Source organism: Macrobrachium rosenbergii, chromosome 3, assembly GCF_040412425.1.
Source record: "Macrobrachium rosenbergii isolate ZJJX-2024 chromosome 3, ASM4041242v1, whole genome shotgun sequence".
NCBI classification, from domain to species: Eukaryota; Metazoa; Arthropoda; class Malacostraca; order Decapoda; family Palaemonidae; genus Macrobrachium; species Macrobrachium rosenbergii.
The window spans coordinates 4,454,364-4,459,478 of NC_089743.1; the positions used below are offsets into that span (position 1 = coordinate 4,454,364).

General features: G+C 35.9%; 1 long non-coding RNA gene across 1 annotated transcript; it reads right to left on the reverse strand.

Moving 5' to 3' along the window:
• Positions 1-388: 388 nt before the first annotated feature.
• Positions 389-4,643, reverse strand: LOC136852097 (uncharacterized). Its single transcript, XR_010857073.1, has 3 exons — positions 4,539-4,643; positions 3,511-3,600; positions 389-829 (listed from the first exon to the last, which is right to left on the reverse strand). It is a non-coding gene; the product is annotated as an uncharacterized lncRNA (long non-coding RNA).
• Positions 4,644-5,115: the final 472 nt, after the last annotated feature.

Consider the following 5,115-nt stretch of genomic DNA (forward strand, 5'->3'; position numbering starts at 1 on the left):
TTTTTCACTTCTATCATCGCTCAAGTCACCTTTTTAAGTGTTCTCGGCCAAATGCAATCTCCAGTTCATAAGGAATGATCTTAAACATTTATTCCTGTCATCAGAGGGGTCAAAGTACATTATCACTTTGCTGAATAGAAGTTTCTGCATATACTATTGCAAGTAAACAAAAATTCGAGGTTTAATATACTAGAATCTGCTCAATTAAAAACCATTAAATATTTCAGTTGCTTCCTTTCTCGTATCAATTTCCCCATCTTACTTCTGTTAACCAACCAATCAGTAACTACCATTCCCTTTATTTCATAGGAAATTCTTTGTCTTTCAAGGAGTATTACAAAGTCTAACCCATCACATGAAATTTTGGGGTTAAAGAAATGGACAAAGGTTTAAGGTTTTCAGACATATATATTAAGCTGGTCTTCATACATGTAAATACTATAACATATCCAAAGTGGTCAGATTAAAAAATTGAAGAGTGGGTAGAGCACAGCATCTACGTTCTAGTTGTCTGTGTGACAATTTAGAACACTTCGAATCCTCGCAGCGTCTACAAGTCGAGTTCTAGGTGTCTGGGTAACGAATTTAGAGCACTCCTAATCCTCACAGGATGTGCACAGCATCTACAAGCTGAGTTCTAGTTGTCAGGGCAACCGAATTTAGTGCGCTTCGAACCGTCACACGACATGCATAGCGTCTACAAGTTGTTCTTGTTGTCTGGGTAACCGAATTCAGAGCACTTAGAATCCTCACAGGATATTCAGTCTTCACGAAAAGCGTCTCTTTCCATTAGTATTATAGTATGGTCTGCTGCAGCTACACCAAGAGCCTGTGCATAAGAAAAGTAGTTTTTTGATTTTGGACTGGACGAATATAGAATTTAGGCCGAAAGGCCAAGCACTGAGACCTATGAGGTCATTTAGCGTTCAAAGAGAAACTAAAGAGTAAAAGGTCTGAAAGGTGTAACAAGAGGAAAGCCTCGCAGTTGCACATGAAAATTTGTTAAGAGGGTGGAAAGTTAGATGGAAGAGAATATGAACGGTTAGAATAGAACATACTAAAAGTTTCCATGACATAACCCTCTTGAAGTGAAAATAGCGTGTTCAGTTATTCCCAGCAGCTATTCTAAGGTTATTATACTTATGAGTCAACTTTCACATTAACAATCCCATATATTACTACCATTGTTCCTTCAAACTCCCAAAAAGGCAACAGGATAGAGAGTGCCATCCTTTAAGATATGCTTAATAGGGCACCAATCTTACACAAACAACCGCATCCAACTTTAGTGCTACATTAACTATGAAAGCTGCCATACAATGCTAACACTATCTGGCAACTTTTGTCCTTAAGTATACAGTCTTAAGGGAATTGAAACTGCACAACCCCACGGGGCGAAAAATTAAGTTGGGGAATTCAGAATAAGAAAGGGGTTCCCGAAGCAAGCTTCGGCGATGGAGGAAACGTGGATGAAGGTCAGGGTCCATGAAAATATGCAATGCAATCAGAACTACTTCTTAACATGAAAGCTTTGCTTGAAAATTAAGAGGGGGGAGGGTGGGGGTGTTGAGCGCACTGACAGAACGACGTTCACAATTACAATTTCCACTATTAACCGGCCTATTAGAACACCTGACAAGTCCACGACATCAGTGTCAAATTCTAACATCCCAAGACCTAGGCCTCTTAGAAAATCATTAGGATCCACCTATTACCTGTCTAGTTCCTATTTACTAATGGGAATGAAATTCTAAGTCATAAAAGTATGTCAGAGTTACCCTACCCTATTCTCAGCTCCACTATACATTCAAACTTACTTCTCATGACCAAATAAAGTGCTTCAGTACTGTAATACCCTCTGCTATTAATAACTTACTGTCAAATGTCTCCCTAGGTCTGACTATCATGTTTTTTACCCCAGTCTATTCCCGGCGTCCTTAAGAGAGACTTTAGCATTTATTACTTTTATCCTTTAGCATTTATTACTTTTATCCTAACCCCTCCACCTATATAAAAGTAGCACGTTCTTCACCCTATTCTAGCCTATCCTATATTTCAAGTTCCATATCTAACTTCCCTTTAAGTCCTAGCTACATGAAAATTATCAACCTTGCAATTCTAACCTTAAAAGTTGGTGGGTTTGAAATCCCTGTTGTGCATGGTGACAAAGTCACCATGCTTACTTTTGAACTTCCTGTTGTGCATGGTGACCAAGTCACCATGCACAACATGAAATCCACCTTTGCCTGGCAGGTGGCAACGCCACCCGGCAAAGGTGGACTTGGGAAAACAAAAATAACTTGATTAAAACGCAAAACTCAACGCAAAACTTAATTTAAGGCAAAACTCAACTGGCAAAAAACTCAATTCAAATTTACGCAAAAACTCAATGGCAAAAAACTCAACTGGCACGCAAACTCAAAACTGGCACGCAAAACTCAACTGGCACGCAAAACTCAACTGGCACGCAAAACTCAACTGGCACGCAAAACTCAACTGGCACGCAAAACTCAACTGGCACGCAAAACTCAACTGGCACGCAAAACTCAACTGGCACGCAAAACTCAACTGGCAAACTGTTTTGCAAAACTCAACTGGCAAAAACTCAGCTAAAAAAAAACTCAACTGGCACGCAAACTCAACTGGCAAAAACTTAAAACTCAACTGGCACGCAAAACTCAAAACTGGCACAAAACTCAACTGGCAAAAACAAAACTCAACTGGCACGCAAAACTCAACTGGCAAAATTTAAAACTCAACTTTTTAAACCAAATTTAAACAAAAAACTCAAAAACTTGCAGTTGAAATAATTGCTCAAGAGCTTTAAAAATTGTCAGTGTTCAAAAACTTTAAAATTCCAAAATAGAGACTTAACTAAACTTTACAGTTCTAAAAATCAAAACTAGCTGATATTACAAGATCAAACCACAAGGCAAAAGTTTATATAAATATAAAGTTTAAAAAACTAAATTTTAAAAAAAATTACTAGATTTAACAAAAATTAATAAAAAACTTAAACTGCAAACTTTCAAAAATACCTAAGATCAACTAACAAAAAAAAATACTACAAACAAACTTTAAACAAAATCCACACACAAAAGAGCATTAAAATTGTAACTTCCACACACAAACTTCCACACACAAACTTCCACACACAAAAATGTTCCACACAAACTTCCACACACAAACTACTTCCACACACAAACTTTTAATATATAACTAAACAATCAAAAATAAAAATTACTTTAAAACAAAGTTCTGAAGCTGAAACAAATCCTAAAATTAATTGAAATGTTCAAAGCTGGAAAAGTTAAATTTTAACCTTTGCAATTTTAAATAAATTTTAAGAATACTTAAAAGATTTAGAATCTGAAAAAATCAACCAAATGCATTAAAACAAAGCCTAAACTTAAAATGAAAACTTACGAGTTTTGATTCTGAAAAAACTAAGCTAAAAAACGTTTGGGGGGGCGGGGTTGTTCACTCAACTAAAAGAAAAAAGTTACTCACCCATTAATCCTGTTTGGTCATAAGGTATCTGTACATCTAAGACAATTCAATAACTCACTGTGGCTAGCTTATTTAACTACATCCCCTGACCTGAAATAAGAAAATATATATTAAAGCCCAAAATGTTCTAGCATGTAGAAAGAACCAATGGCTGACTATTTGTTACAATCAGCTGGGTCATCTGACAAGTTTTAAAATACTAAGACAAGGAGCAGCAAGCAAGGCTTTATAAATACTGATATGCGTTATTACTAGTTTATTGCCACTCAAGCCTACAATAAAGTCTAAATTTAATATGCCTCAAGAAGGCTATGGTAGTCGAGTTAGGCCTCTAATCAAGAAACTTTAAGCTCCATTGGAGTATAAGTTAAAAAAAAAATATCCGTGGCACTGCCTAAGATTGCTAGTAAAAACCAAAGTGCACAATTACCACTCAAAGCAATCTAGTTTAGCTTAGTAATAAATAAGCTTCGAAACAGTCTTAAATACCATGTTGAACAACTTACAGTACAATACCTAACAAACAGTCTGAAGAGTTAAGGAATCGAAATACCAATATTTGAAATAAACCGGCAAATTGAAAACTTTCATACGACGACTGTATGGCATAGCTCAAGCACCACAATCTAAATATTTTGAGAAATATAAGACGCAAAACAGTCAATAGTGTCCACTCGCCAACCCAACAAACCTTTAAGCACGTCTTCACGCTCAAAATCTTCAAGAGTCTACTCACAATACCACATTGCTGAGAAACTGCTCAAACTTCTCTACTGTAGACCTCAAATGAATATAGTAAACAAAAAACAATAAAGTTAAGCAAATAGGTGATTTGAACCTAGAACAAATTGCAAGTCAGGCTAAAGAGCATTTGTACACTGCGCACCAAGACTAAACAACAAAACACCGCCTGAAGTGAAGATCATACAAGAAGTAAAATTTAAAAAGAACTACTCTCCTATTCTGCAGGAACTACACTTGACGAGAAAACACTGACAACTATAAAACGTAAGAAACACCTTACTTACGGCCCGTCAGAGAGGGCATCATCCCTGTGAAGACTACATAAAACAAACAAAACGAATCAACGATCCTCCACTACAGCACGGCCGAGATCCCAAACGCAAATGAACGAGAAAGTCTAGCTAGTTTCAACGAAACCTGTCTTACCAAGCTGGAGACTCAACAACACTGAAACAAGCTGTTCTTAAGGATAACAGTCAACGACCGCCGCAACTGCCTGTTTGTGGGCCTCCGCTTTATCGCCCTTTCGCCACCGAAGAAGTTTAAGGCGATGATCAGAAAATCGACAGAAAGTATATTATTATTATTATTATTATTATTATTATTATTATTATTATTATTATTATTATTATTATTATTATTATTTGCCATTTACTCTTCCATTTTACCTTTCTAGCAAACTACCTGAATTATGTATAGGTGTTTGATCTTTATCTGGAATTATTATTATTATTATTATTATTATTATTATTATTATTATTATTATTATTATTATTATTGTTGTTGTTGTTTTCAGCAGTGCTTGGGCATAAGAGTTCATGAATATTACTTTTTACTAGCGTACTTAATTTAGTATACTGT